The sequence below is a fragment of the Cryptomeria japonica genome, unplaced genomic scaffold (assembly GCF_030272615.1).
Source record: "Cryptomeria japonica unplaced genomic scaffold, Sugi_1.0 HiC_scaffold_126, whole genome shotgun sequence".
Classification (NCBI taxonomy): domain Eukaryota; kingdom Viridiplantae; phylum Streptophyta; class Pinopsida; order Cupressales; family Cupressaceae; genus Cryptomeria; species Cryptomeria japonica.
Genome location: NW_026728948.1, coordinates 37,501 through 52,500, shown reverse-complemented (window position 1 = coordinate 52,500; position 15,000 = coordinate 37,501). Strand labels below are relative to the sequence as shown.

At 60.0% G+C, this 15,000-nt stretch overlaps 1 non-coding gene across 1 annotated transcript; it reads right to left on the bottom strand.

Moving 5' to 3' along the window:
- Nucleotides 1-3,836: 3,836 nt before the first annotated feature.
- LOC131865885 (5S ribosomal RNA) lies at nucleotides 3,837-3,955 on the bottom strand. The gene has a single exon (XR_009364522.1). It is a non-coding gene; the product is annotated as a 5S ribosomal RNA (ribosomal RNA).
- Between the last annotated feature and the right edge of the window lie 11,045 nt (nucleotides 3,956-15,000).

Below are 15,000 nucleotides of genomic sequence, written 5' to 3'. Positions count from 1 at the left end.
TTCTGGAAATTAGTGAAGGCAGCGCATCAAAGGTGCGCAACGCTGGTGCGAACCTGGGAGCGCTCCGATGTGTGCTCCAAGGTGCGGCGTGCACGAAGTCGGACCCCGGTTTGCCCCGGGTGCGCACCTCGCGTGCACCTTGGTGCGCACACCTTGGCTGGGTTGCGCGCCCTGGTGGGCACCATGGTGCGCACCAAGGAGCGCTCCGAAGTGTGCTCCAAGGTGCGGCGTGCACGAAGTCGGAGCCCGGTTTGCCCCGGGTGCGCACCTCGCGTGCACCTTCGCCGCGGTGGGCACCATGGCGTGCACGAAGTCGGAGCCCGGTTTGCCCCGGGTGCGCACCTCGCGTGCACCTTCGCCGGGGTGGGCACCTTGGTGTGCAGACCTTGGCTGGGTTGCGCGCCCTGGTGGGCACCATGGTGCGCACCAAGGAGCGCTCCGAAGTGTGCTCCAAGGTGCGGCCTGCACGAAGTCGGAGCCCGGTTTGCCCCGGGTGTGCACCTCGGGTGGGCACCTTGGTGCGCATGCCTTGCCTGGGCTGCGCACCAGGGCGGGCTCAAGATGGCACCCGCGTTCCTTTTTTTTCACTATCTTTCAAAACGGAAATTTTAAAATCTCATTTTTTTTTGCCTTTTTCTGGAAATTAGTGAAGGCAGCGCATCAAAGGTGCGCACCTCGCTGCCCACCACGGTGCGCAACGCCGGTGGGCACCCGGGAGTGCTTCGAAGTGTGCTCCAAGGTGCTGCTTGCACGTTGTCGGAGCCCGGTTTGCCCCGGGTGCGCACCTCGCGTGCACCTTCGTCGGGGTGGGCACCTTGGCTGGGTTTGCCCCGGCTGCGCTCCGAAGCGGGGTTATTGGAGCGCCGCCTCTTTTTTTGTCGGAGCGTTTGGTGGGGTTTCTCGCATTGGCTCTTCCGAGGCCCGGTTGCCACCCTGGCGCGCACGAAGTCGGAAGTAGGGTTAATTGCCCGGGTGCGCACCTTTGCCAGGGTGGGCACCTTACCTGGGCTGCGCACCAGGGCGGGCTCAAGATGGCACGCGCGTTCCGTTTTTTTCACTATCTTTCAAAACGGAAATTTTAAAATCTCCTTTTTTTTTTGCCTTTTCTGGAAATTAGTGAAGGCAGCGCATCAAAGGTGCGCACCTCGCTGCCCACCTTGGTGTGCTCTGAGGTGCGCACCCGGGAGCGCTACGAAGTGTGCTCCAAGGTGCGGCGTGCACGTTGTCGGAGCCCGGTTTGCCCCGGGTGCGCACCTCGCCTGCACCTTGGCCGGGGTGGGCACCTTGGCTGGGTTTGCCCAGGGTGCGCTCCGAAGCGGGGTTACTGGAGCGCCCCCTCTTTTTTTGTCAGAGCGTTTGGTGGGGTTTCTCGCATTGGCTCTTCCCAGGCCCGGTTGTTGGGTGCGCTCCCACCCTGGCGCGCGCGAAGTTGGAAGTTGGGTTAATTGCCCGGGCGCGCACCTTCGCCAGGGTGGGCACCTTGGTGCGCACACCTTGGCTGGGCTGCGCACCAGGGCGGGCTCAAGATGGCACCAGCATTCCCTTTTTCTCACTATCTTTCAAAACGGAAATTTTAAAATCTCGTTTTTTTTTTGCCTTTTATGGAAATTAGTGAAGGCATCGCATCAAAGGTGCGCACCTCGCTGCCCACCTTGGTGTGCTCCGAGGTGCCCACCACGGTGCGCAACGCCGGTGCGAACCCGGGAGCGCCCCGATGTGTGCTCCAAGGTGCGGCGTGCACGAAGTCGGACCCCGGTTTGCCCCGGGTGCGCACCTCGCGTGCACCTTGGTGCGCACACCTTGGCTGGGTTGCGCGGCCTGGTGGGCACCATGGTGCGCACCAAGGAGCGCTCCGAAGTGTGCTCCAAGGTGCGGCGTGCACGAAGTCGGAGCCCGGTTTGCCCCGGGTACGCACCTCGCGTGCACCTTCGCCGGGGTGGGCACCTCGGCTGGGTTGCGCGCCCTGGTGCGCACCAAGGAGCGCTCCGAAGTGTGCTCCAAGGTGCGGCGTGCACGAAGTCGGAGCCCGGTTTGCCCCGGGTGCGCACCTTCGCCGCGGTGCGCACCATGGCGTGCACGAAGTCGGAGCCCGGTTTGCCCCGGGTGCGCACCTCGCGTGCACCTTCGGCGGGGTTGCGCGCCCTGGTGGGCACCATGGTGCGCACCAAGGAGCGCTCCGAAGTGTGCTCCAAGGTGCGGCGTGCACGAAGTCGGAGCCCGGTTTGCCCCGGGTGCGCACCTCGCGTGCACCTTCGGCGGGGTTGCGCGCCCTGGTGGGCACCATGGTGCGCACCAAGGAGCGCTCCGAAGTGTGCTCCAAGGTGCGGCGTGCACGAAGTCGGAGCCCGGTTTGCCCCGGGTGCGCACCTCGCGTGCACCTTCGCCGCGGTGGGCACCATGGCGTGCACGAAGTCGGAGCCCGGTTTGCCCCGGGTGCGCACCTCGCGTGCACCTTCGCCGGGGTGGGCACCTCGGCTGGGTTGCGCGCCCTGGTGCGCACCAAGGAGCGCTCCGAAGTGTGCTCCAAGGTGCGGCGTGCACGAAGTCGGAGCCCGGTTTGCCCCGGGTGCGCACCTCGCGTGCACCTTCGCCAGGGTGGGCACCTCGGTGCGCACACCTTCTCAATGTTTTCTTGCCTTTTCTGGAAATTGGTGAAGGCAGCGCATCAAAGGTGCGCACCTCGGTGTGCTCCGAGGTGCGAACCCGAGAGCGCTCCGAGGTGCCCACGAAGTCGAAAGTCGGGTTAATTGCATTGTTTTCCCCGGGTGCGCTCCGAGGTGCGCAACATCGGCGCGCACCAAGGAGGGCTCCGAAGTGTGCTCCAAGGTGCGCACGATGGCGTGCACCTCTGGTGCGCACGATTCGGAGCTCGGTTTGACCGGGGTGCGCACACCTTGGCTGGGTTGCGCACCTTTTGTGCGCTCCAAGGTGCGCACGAAGTCGGAGCTCGGTTTGCCCCGGGTGCGCACCTTCGCCAGGGTGCGCACCTTGATGCGCACGCCTTGGCTGGGCTGCGCACCTTGGTGGGCGCCATGGTGCGCACCTTTCGTGCGCTCCAAGGTGCGCACGAAGTCGGAGCTCGGTTTGCCCCGGGTGCGCACCTTGGTGGGCGCCATGGTGCACTCCGAGGTGCCCAAGATTGGTGCGCACCAAGGAGCGCTCCGAAGTGCGCTCCAAGGTGCGCGCGAAGTCGAAAGTTGGGTTAATTGTCCGGTTTGCCTCGGGTGCGCACCTTGCGTGCACCTTCGCCAGGGTGGGCGCCTTGGTGCGCACACCTTGGCTGGGCTGCGCACACCTTGGCACCCGCGTTTCCTTCATTTTAAATTTTTTTTTTTTACAATCTCTCAAGTGGGAAATTCTATAATCTCAACTTTTTTTGCCTTTTCAGGAAACTTTTGAATGGAGCGCATCATTGGTGCGCTCCGAAGTGTGCTCCAAAGCTCTCTCCAGCTGCGTGCACCTGCCCCGGCCGCGCACCCGGCCCCGCCCAGCTTCGCTCACCTGTCCCGGGCGTCTGGTGCGGAACCTTAGAGTAAGAAACATCACCGTGCACCTTGGCCAACGTGCGCGACTCGACCGAGCGCGCACTGGCCGAGGTGCACACCGATTTCACCTGGGTGCGCGCGCAGCACCTCGGGCGCACCGGGGTGCGCGCACAACGCCCGGGTTGCACCGTGGCCTGTGTGCTCGGGGCGCCTCGGGTGCGCGCTCGGTGTCGCCCCCGCGCGCGCGGTAGTGCGGGCAGCGCACCCCGGCCCGGCCCGGCCCCGACGAGAACGCAAACGGGCAAAAGGTTTATTCAAATAGCATTGCGACGCCCGGCGAAAAACTAAAAAAGGGTGCAACACCGGGACTTCCCGGGAGGTCACCCATCCCAGTACTACTCCGGCCCAAGCGCGCTTAACTGCGGAGTTCTGATGGGATCCGGTGCACTAACGCTGGTATGATCGCACCCGTTATGAGCTTGTCGCAGTGTGTACTTAGCAAACCGCGACCCACGTGCGAATCCACCCCGGCCACCCACCCCCGTCGAGGTGCACACCCTCCCTCGCGAAGTGCGCCCCGTTCGCCAAGTGTGAGCCCTGCCCGGGTGCGCGCACCTTGCTAGGGCGTCGGGTGTGCACCCGGCCCGGCCTACGTGCGTGCACCTGGAGGGGGCGTCGTGTGCGTGCAGTGTCCCGTCTGCAACGCGGTGCCCACACACCACCTCGGGCGCAACGACCTGCACTCACATGTGGGCCGAGTGCACCTTGGTGCATGTTCGGGGCACCTCGGGTGCACGCTCGATCTTGCCCCGGTGCACCAAGGCGCTCGGTTTGCCCCGGGTGCGCACTTGGTGCAAGGTGGGCACCCAAAATAGGGATCAAGCACCAAAACACAAGTTTCGGGATGCAAAATGGGACCCAAGGACCACAAATGCGTTCCAAGACCCATGATGGGTCCACGAGAACAAAAATGTGTTCCGAGACTTAATAAACAAATATTGGGTTTTAGGAGAAGAAACATGCTCTGATGCCCAAAACGAGAATCGACCCCGAAAAGGCCACAGGCCAAAAGTGGGATGCGAGACAAAAAAAAATGGGACCCGAGGACCAAAATTGGGTTCCCAGGTCGAAGACAGGGCAACCGGACAAGAAACGACCTCTAAGGCTCGAAATGAGTCCCGACGACTAAAACTTGACAAGAAGCACCCATCAGGCACCCAACTCGACACCCATGGGATGCCGACCCACCCGGGCTTCCACCTAGCACACCTTGGCACCCACCCACCCTCGCACCCAACCTCGCACCCAACTTAGCACCTTTGAACCCACATTGGCACTCACCCTGACCCTGGCACCTTGGAACCCACATTGGCACTCACCTTGACCCTGGCACCCACCTTTGCACTCACCTTGGGACCCACCCTGGCTCCCACCTCGGCACCCACCCAGACACCCACCTTGGTTCCTTGGCACCCACCTTGGATCCTTGGCACCCACCCCGACACCCACCTTGGCACGCAACTTGGCTACTTGCCACCCACCTTGGCTCCTTGACGCCCACCCCGACAACCACCCCGTGACCTACCCTGGCTAGGGTTGGTGCACACCCACCCTGGTGCCCACCTTGGCACCCACCCTATGACCCACCTTGGCACGCACCTTAGTACCCACCCCGTTACCCACCCTAGGACCCACCCCGTGACCCACCTTGGCCAGGGTGGGTGCACCCACCCTGGTGCCCACCTTGGCACCCACCCATCCTAGCACCCAGCCTGTGACCGGGCTTGGAACCCAACCTTGCACCCGCACCCGTCTTGGCCAGTGTGGGTGCGCACCCATCCTGGCACCCACGTTGTGACACACCCTTTAACCCACGCACCCTAGCACCCACGTTGGCACCCACCTTGGAACCCAACCTAGCAACTTGGCACCCACCCCGTGACCCACCTTGGCATCCACCATAGCAGTCGCCGACTTGGCACCCACCTCGGCACCCACCTTGACACTTGTGGACCCACCTTGCCACTCACCCTAGCATCGACCCATCCTAACACCCACCCTGGCACCTTTGCACCCTAGCACTCACCCATCCTAGCACCTAACCTGTGACCCACCTTGACACTCACCCTCGCACCCACCTTGGAACCCAACCTAGCACCCACCCACCCTGACACCAACCCTAGCACCTACCCACCCTTGCACCCACCCTGTGACCCATCTTGGCACCCACCCATCCTACCACTCAACCTATCACCCACCTTCTCACCCACCTTGGCATCCACCTTAGCACCCACCCACACTGGCACCTTGGCACCCACCTCGGGCAAGGTGGGTGCACACCCACCCTGGCACCCAATTTAGAACCCACCGAGCATGTTACCCACCTTGGCACCCACATTGCAGCCCACCCTAGTACCCACCCTATGACCCACATTGGCATCCACACCCTAGCACCCAGGCACCTCGACACCCGCCTTGACACCCACCCTAGCACTGAACCTGTGACCCACCTTGGAACTCACCCTAGAACCCACCCACCCTGTGAACCACCTTGGCATCCACCTTAGCACCCACCCACCTTGGCACCCACTCTAGCACTCACCCATCCTAACACCCAACTTGTTACCCACCTTGGCACCCGCCCTCGCGTCCACCTTGAAACCCACCCTAGCACCCACCCACGCAGGAGCCCACCTTGGCACCCAACCTAACACCCACGCATCCTGGCACCCAACTTGTGACCCACCTTGGAACCCACCCTAGTACCCACCTTTGAACCCACTATATCACCAACCCACCTTGGCACCCACCCTATGACCCTCTTTGGAATCCACCCTAGCACGCACCCACCCTGGCACCCACCATGGAGCGCACCCTAGCACCCACCCACCTCGGCACGCACCTCAACACCCACCTTGGTGTGCGCACTGCGCCAACCTCTCAAAGACCCTATGTGGTGCGCTCCAAAGTGTACACCTTTGGTGCGCTCCAAGGTGCGCACCTTTGGTGCACACCGAGGTGCACACCAAAGTGTGCACCGAGGTGAGCACCAAAGTGCACTCCAGGGTGCACACCAAGGCGTGCACCTTTGGTGCGGTCAATGCAAACGAATTCGGAAGTTGGGGTCGATGTCCTAATCGCTGCTGCAGACTACACGTATGAGAATCGGACAAATAGCTTTATATAGGGGAGGTGTTGCGTTTGATGGGTCGACTCCCCTGGTTGTGTGCACTGCACCAACTTCAAAGACCCTGTCTTGTTTAAGAAGTCAAAAGTTGGGGTGGATGTCCTAATCATTGCTGCAGTCTACGCATGTATGAGAATCAGACAAATAGCTTATATAGGGGAGGTGTTGCATTCGGTGGGTTGACTCCCCTGGTTGTGCGCACTGCGCCAACCTCAAAGACCCCGCATAGCAGAAGAAGTCGGAAGTCGGATTTTGGTGAGCACCAAGGCGTGCACCTTTGGTGCGGTCAACGCAGACGAATTCAGAAGTTGGGGTGGATGTCCTAATCGTTGTTGCAGGCTACACATGTATGAGAATCAGACAAATAGCTTATATAGGGGAGGTGTTGGGTTTGATGGGTCAACTCCCTTGGTTGTGCGCATTACGCCAACCTCAAAGACCTTGTTTTCGTTAAGAAGTCAAAAGTTGGGGTCAATGTCCTAATGGCTCCTGCAGGCTACACATGTATGAGAATCGGACAAATAGCTTATATAGGGGAGGTGTTGGGTTTGATGGGTCGACTCCCCTGGTTGTGCGCATTACGTCAACCTCAAAGACCTTGTTTTCGTTAAGAAGTCAAAAGTTGGGGTCGATGTCCTAATTGCTCCTGTAGACTACACATGTATGAGAATCAGACAAATAGCTTATATAGGGGAGGTGTTGGGTTTGATGGGTTGACTCCCCTAGTTGTTCGCATTACACCAACCTCAAAGACCTTGTTTTCGTTTAGAAGCCGAAAGTTGGGGTCGATGTCCTAATTGCTCCTGCAGGCTACGCATGTATGAGAATCAGACAAATAGCTTATATAGGGGAGGTGTTGGGTTTGATGGGTCGACTCCCCTGGTTGTGCGCATTGCGCCAACCTCAAAGACCCTGCATTGCGGATGAAGTCGAAAGTCAGAGTTTGGTGTGCTACAAGGTGTGGTCGAAGGTGCTCACCTAGGTGTGCACCTTTGGAGCACAGGAAAAGTGCCCTCCAAAAGTGCGCACCTTTGGAGTGCACAAAAGTGCCCTCCAAAAGTGCGCACCTTTGGAGCGCAGAAAAGTGCCCTCCAAAAAGTGCCCTCCAAAAGTGCGCACCTTTGGAGCGCAGAAAAGTGCCCTCCAAAAAGTGCCCTCCAAAAGTGCGCACCTTTGGAGCGCAGAAAAGTGCCCTCCAAAAAGTGCCCTCCAAAAGTGCGCACCTTTGGAGCGCAGAAAAGTGCCCTCCAAAAGTGCGCACCTTTGGAGCGCAGAAAAGTGCCCTCCAAAAAGTGCCCTCCAAAAGTGCGCACCTTTGGAGCGCAGAAAAGTGCCCTCCAAAAAGTGCCCTCCAAAAGTGCGCACCTTTGGAGCGCAGAAAAGTGCCCTCCAAAAAGTGCCCTCCAAAAGTGCGCACCTTTGGAGCGCAGAAAAGTGCCCTCCAAAAAGTGCCCTCCAAAAGTGCGCACCTTTGGAGCGCAGAAAAGTGCCCTCCAAAAAGTGCCCTCCAAAAGTGCGCACCTTTGGAGCGCAGAAAAGTGCCCTCCAAAAGTGCGCACCTTTGGAGCGCACAAAAGTGCCCTCCAAAAGTGCGCACTTTTGGTGCGCACCAAGGCGCTGGTTCGGTCGTTGCAGGCGAGTTCGGAAGTTGGGGTCGATGTCCTGAGCGGAGGTGCAAACTACACAGGTGTCGGAATCGGACAAATAGCTTATATAGGGGAGGTGTATGCTTCGATGGGTCGACTCCCCAGGTTGAGCGCACCGCGCCAACCTCAAAGACCCTACGGTATGGATGAAGTCGGAAGTTGGGTCCGATGACCAATTCGATTAGTAGGTATGCTCATGAGGTCGGAATTTGGGTCCGATGACCTGCCATGTGCAGGAAGGCGAATGTTGACACTGTGCGTTGCAAGGTGCACACCAAGGCGCTGGTGCGGTCTTTTTAGTCGAGTTCGGAAGTTGGGGTCGATGTCCTGATCGGAGGTGCAAGCTACACAGGTGTGGGAATCGGACAAATAGCTTATATAGGGGAGGTGTATGCTTCGTTGGGTCGACTCCCCGGGTTGAGCGCACCGCGCCAACCTCAAAGACCCTACGGTATGGATGAAGTCGGAAGTTGGGTCCGATGACCGATTCGATATGTAGGCATACTCGCGAGGTCGGAATTTGGGTCCGATGACCTGCCACGTGCAGGAAGGCGAATGTTGGCACTGTGCGTTGCAAGGTGCGCACCAAGGCGCTGGTTCGGTCGTTGGAGGCGAGTTCGGAAGTTGGGGTCGATGTCTTGATCGGAGGTGCAAACTACACAGGTGTGGGAATCGGACAAATAGCTTATATAGGGGAGGTGTATGCTTCGTTGGGTCGACTCCCCGGGTTGAGCGCACCGCGCCAACCTCAAAGACCCTACGGTATGGATGAAGTCGGAAGTTGGGTCCGATGACCGATTCGATATGTAGGCATACTCGCGAGGTCGGAATTTGGGTCCGATGACCTGCCATGTGCAGGAAGGCGAATGTTGGGACTGTGCGTCGCAAGGTGCGCACCAAGGCGCTGGTGCCGTCGTTGCAGTCGAGTTCGGAAGTTGGGGTCGATGTCCTGGTCAGAGGTGCAAACTACACAGGTGTGGGAATCGGACAAATAGCTTATATAGGGGAGGTGTATGCTTCGATGGGTCGACTCCCTGGGTTGAGCGCACCGCGCCAACCTCAAAGACCCTACAGTATGGATGAAGTCGGAAGTTGGGTCCGATGACCGATTCGATACGTAGGCATATTGGCGAGGTCTGAATTTGTGTCCGATGACCTGCCATGCGCAGGAAGGCGGAATTTGGGTCCGATGACCGAGTTGATGGCGTGCCATGCGCAGAAAGGCGGAATTTGGGTCCGATGACCGAGTTGATGTTGATGGCCCGCCATGCACAGGAAGGCGGAATTTGGGTCCGATGACCGATTTGAAGGCGTGCCATACGCAAAAAGGCGGAGTTTGGGTCCGATGACCGAGTTGATATTGATGGCCCGCCATGCGCAGGAAGGCGGAATTTGGGTCCGATGACCTGACATACGCATGGAGTCCGACTCGGGGGCCGATGTTCGATTCGATGACTTGCATTGTGGGTAAAGTCGGAAGTTGTGGTCTTTGACCCGATTCGATGACCAGACTTCGGCTGCTTGAGAATCGGACAAATAACTTATATAGGGGAGGTAGTGTTCTCGAGCATCCTCCCCCCGTGCCCGTTTATGTCGATTGATGCTGGTGCTCGACTGGTTGGAGCGCTCGGATGCAAAAATCTTGCACCAGGATTTATCGATTGTGATGGACACGGCAAGTCTCCTGATTGCTATGCAGGAGCTCATCGTGAATCTCTATGCGGCCTTGGTATGGACTCGACCTGCGGAATGGTTCGGCAATGGTAGTCGCTCCAACACGTCCTTGCAATGGCCACAGAGGTGATTCGACTAGAGCTCCAGTCTAGCTTTTGGGTTGCTTGGCGGACTGGTATAGCCGCGATCGAGTTCCGGCCATGAACGTTTTAGATAGCTCTTGGGCTTTCTGGGACGGAAGTCGGAAGTTTGGGCTGTTGTCCGATTTGATGACCATTCTTCGGATGTGTGAGAATCGGACAAATAACTTATATAGGGGACTGTGTTGTCTCACGCAGCCCCCTCCGTGCCCCTCTATCTCGACCGATGTTGGTGCTTGAAAGGGTTGGGATCGCTCGGATTTATAAACGTGCACCACCATTTGTCGAGTGTGAGGGACGCGGCAGGTCTCCTAAATGCTATGCGGGCGCTCTCTGAGAATCTCTATCCGGCCTCGACACAGACTAGTCTTGCTGAATGGTTTGGCACTGGTAGTCGATCCAACACGTCGTTGTTGTGGCCGCCTAGGCGATTCGATTCGAGCCCCCGTCTAGCTTTTGGGTTGCTTGGCGGATTTTGCCCTATCCGCAAGTGAGCTCGGTCCCTAAACGTTCGAGAAACCCGATTGCTATGCGCCGACTCTCTTTCTTGCGAGCCTCCATCTAGCTTTTGGGTCTCTACGGAACGGAAGTCGGAATCTGGGACCGTTGTTTGATTCGACGAGGCAGACTACGGTTGTGCGAGAATCGGACAAATAACTTATATAGGGGAGGTGTTGACTGGAGCATTCTCCCCCGTGCCCCTCTAACTCGACCAATGCTGGCGCTCGAACGGTGGTAGCGCTCGGATTTTCATTGAGCGCCAGCATTGGTCGATTTAGAGGGGCATGCGAGATTCCCGAATGCTATGCGAGGGCTCTAACGGAAATGTCTATTGGTTTCGGTATGGATGCAATTGCGAGTGGTTCGGCAAAGGTAGTCGTTCCGATGCGTCCATGTCGTGGCCAAATCGATAATTCGATTTGAGCCCTCGTATAGCATTTGGGTCTCTCGATGTGATTCCGCATTCCAGTCCCTTTGGGCACTGCTTGAGCCGCATCCCAGGGGGTTCCCTTCCCAATAATCTGCCTCGCAACCCGATTGCTATGCGGTGAGGCTCCTCGGCCGCCTCGGAACTATCTGTGTATCAGACGCATCGCGGGATAAGGGGTTGGCAACGGTAGTCGCCCCAAGCGCGTCCGATGCTTGGACCATTCCGAGGCGGCCCTGAAGCCTCTTCCGTCTAGCCGTTGGGTCCTTCTCGCCGCATCCCTCGCCTCGCACCCCGATTGCTATGCGGTGAGGCTCCTCGGCCGCCTCGGAACTATCTGTGTATCGGACGCGTCGCGGGATAAGGGGTTGTCACTGGTAGTCGCCCCAAGCGCGTCCGATGCTTGGACCATTCCGAGGCGGCCCTGAAGCCTCTTCCGTCTAGCCGTTGGGTCCTTCTCGCCGCATCCCTCGCCTCGCACCCCGATTGCTATGCGGTGAGGCTCCTCGGCCGCCTCGGAACTATCTGTGTATCGGACGCGTCGCGGGATAAGGGGTTGTCATTGGTAGTCGCCCCAAGCGCGTCCGATGCTTGGACCATTCCGAGGCGGCCCTGAAGCCTCTTCCGTCTAGCCGTTGGGTCCTTCTCGCCGCATCCCTCGCCTCGCACCCCGATTGCTATGCGGTGAGGCTCCTCGGCCGCCTCGGAACTATCTGTGTATCGGACGCGTCGCGGGATAAGGGGTTGTCACTGGTAGTCGCCCCAAGCGCGTCCGATGCTTGGACCATTCCGAGGCGGCCCTGAAGCCTCTTCCGTCTAGCCGTTGGGTCCTTCTCGCCGCATCCCTCGCCTCGCACCCCGATTGCTATGCGGTGAGGCTCCTCGGCCGCCTCGGAACTATCTGTGTATCGGACGCGTCGCGGGATAAGGGGTTGTCACTGGTAGTCGCCCCAAGCGCGTTCGATGCTTGGACCATTCCGAGGCGGCCCTGAAGCCTCTTCCGTCTAGCCGTTGGGTCCTTCTCGCCGCATCCCTCGCCTCGCACCCCGATTGCTATGCGGTGAGGCTCCTCGGCCGCCTTGGAACTATCTGTGTATCGGACGCGTCGCGGGATAAGGGGTTGTCACTGGTAGTCGCCCCAAGCGCGTCCGATGCTTAGACCATTCCGAGGCGGACCCGAAGCCTCTTCCGTCTAGCCGTTGGGTCCTTCTCGCCGCATCCTTCGCCTCGCACCCCGATTGCTATGCGGTGAGGCTCCTCGGCCGCCTCGGAACTATCTGTGTATCGGACGCGTCGCGGGATAAGGGGTTGTCACTGGTAGTCGCCCCAAGCGCGTCCGATGCTTGGACCATTCCGAGGCGGACCCGAAGCCTCTTCCGTCTAGCCGTTGGGTCCTTCTCGCCGCATCCCTCGCCTCGCACCCCGATTGCTATGCGGTGAGGCTCCTCGGCTGCCTTGGAACTATCTGTGTATCGGACGCGTCGCGGGATAAGGGGTTGTCACTGGTAGTCGCCCCAAGCGCGTCCGATGCTTGGACCATTCCGAGGCGGACCCGAAGCCTCTTCTGTCTAGCCGTTGGGTCCTTCTCGCCGCATCCCTCGCCTCGCACCCCGATTGCTATGCGGTGAGGCTCCTCGGCCGCCTTGGAACTATCTGTGTATCGGACGCGTCGCGGGATAAGGGGTTGTCACTGGTAGTCGCCCCAAGCGCGTCCGATGCTTGGACCATTCCGAGGCGGACCCGAAGCCTCTTCCGTCTAGCCGTTGGGTCCTTCTCGCCGCATCCCTCGCCTCGCACCCCGATTGCTATGCGGTGAGGCTCCTCGGCCGCCTTGGAACTATCTGTGTATCGGACGCGTCGCGGGATAAGGGGTTGTCACTGGTAGTCGCCCCAAGCGCGTCCGATGCTTGGACCATTCCGAGGCGGCCCCGAAGCCTCTTCCGTGTAGCCGTTGGGTCCTTCTCGCCGCATCCCTCGCCTCGCACCCCGATTGCTATGCGGTGAGGCTCCTCGGCCGCCTTGGAACTATCTGTGTATCGGACGCGTCGCGGGATAAGGGGTTGTCACTGGTAGTCGCCCCAAGCGCGTCCGATGCTTGGACCATTCCGAGGCGGCCCCGAAGCCTCTTCCGTGTAGCCGTTGGGTCCTTCTCGCCGCATCCCTCGCCTCGCACCCCGATTGCTATGCGGTGAGGCTCCTCGGCCGCCTTGGAACTATCTGTGTATCGGACGCGTCGCGGGATAAGGGGTTGTCACTGGTAGTCGCCCCAAGCGCGTCCGATGCTTGGACCATTCCGAGGCGGACCTGAAGCCTCTTCCCTCTAGCCGTTGGGGCTTTCTCGCCGCATCCCTCGCCTCGCACCCTGATTGCTATGCTGTGAGGCTCCTCGGCCGCCTTGGAACTATCTGTGTATCGGACGCATCGCGGGATAAGGGGTTGGCAGTGGTAGTCGCCCCAAGCGCATCCGATGCTTGGACCATTCCGAGGCGGCCCTGCAGCCTCTTCCGTCTAGCCGTTGGGGCCATCTCGCCGCATCCCCCACCTCGCACCACGATTGCTATGCGGTGAGGCTCCTTGGCCGCCTCGGAACTATCTGTGTATCGGACGCATCGCGGGATAAGGGGTTGTCACTGGTAGTCGCCCCAAGCGCGTCCGATGCTTGGACTATTCCGAGGCGGCCCTGCAGCCTCTTCCGTCTAGCCGTTGGGGCCATCTCGCTGCATCCCCCACCTCCTCGGCCGCCTCGGAACTATCTGTGTATCGGACGCATCGCGGGATAAGGGGTTGGCAGTGGTAGTCGCCCCAAGCGCGTCCGATGCTTGGACTATTCCGAGGCAGCCCTGCAGCCTCTTCCGTCTAGCCTTTGGGGCCATCTCGCCGCATCCCTCGCCTCGCACCCCGATTGCTATGCGGTGAGGCTCCTCGGCCGCCTGGGAACTATCTTCGTATCGGACGCATCGCGGGATAAGGGGTTGTCACTGGTAGTCGCCCCAAGCGCGTCCGATGCTTGGACTATTCCGAGGCGGCCCTGTGGCCTCTTCCGTCTAGCCGTTGGGGCCATCTCGCCGCATCCCCCACCTCGCACCCCGATTGCTATGCGGTGAGGCTCTTCGGCCGCCTTGGAACTATCTTCGTATCGGACGCATTGCGGGATAAGGGGTTGTCACTGGTAGTGGCCCCAAGCGCGTCCGATGCTTGGACTATTCCGAGGCGGCCCTGCAGCCTCTTCCGTCTAGCCGTTGGGGCCATCTCGCCGCATCCCCCACCTCGCACCCCGATTGCTATGCGGTGAGGCTCCTCGGCCGCCTTGGAACTATCTTCGTATCGGACGCATCGCGGGATAAGGGGTTGTCACTGGTAGTCGCCCCAAGCGCGTCCGATGCTTGGACTATTCCGACGCGGCCCTGTGGCCTCTTCCGTCTAGCCGTTGGGGCCATCTCGCCGCATCCCCCACCTCGCACCCCGATTGCTATGCGGTGAGGCTCCTCGGCCGCCTTGGAACCATCTTCGTATTGGACGCATCGCGGGATAGGGGGCTGTCACTGGTAGTCGCCCCAAGCGTGTCCGATGCTTGGACCATTCCTAGGCGGCCCTGAAGCCTCTTCCGTCTAGCCGTTGGGGCCTTCCCGCCCCATCCCTCGCCTCGCACCCCCGATTGCTATGCGGTGAGGCTCCTCGGCCGCCTTGGAACCATCTGTGTATCGGACGCATCGCGGGATAAGGGGTTGGCACTGGCAGTCGCCCCAAGCGCGTCCGATGCTTGGACCATTCCGAGGTGGCCCTGAAGCCTCTTCCGTCTAGCCGTTGGGGCCTTCCCGCCCCATCCCTCGCCTCGCACCCCGATTGATATGCGGTGAGGCTCCTCGGCCGCCTTGGAACTATCTGTGTATCGGACGCATCGCGGGATAAGGGGTTGGCACTGGTAGTCGTCCCAATCGCA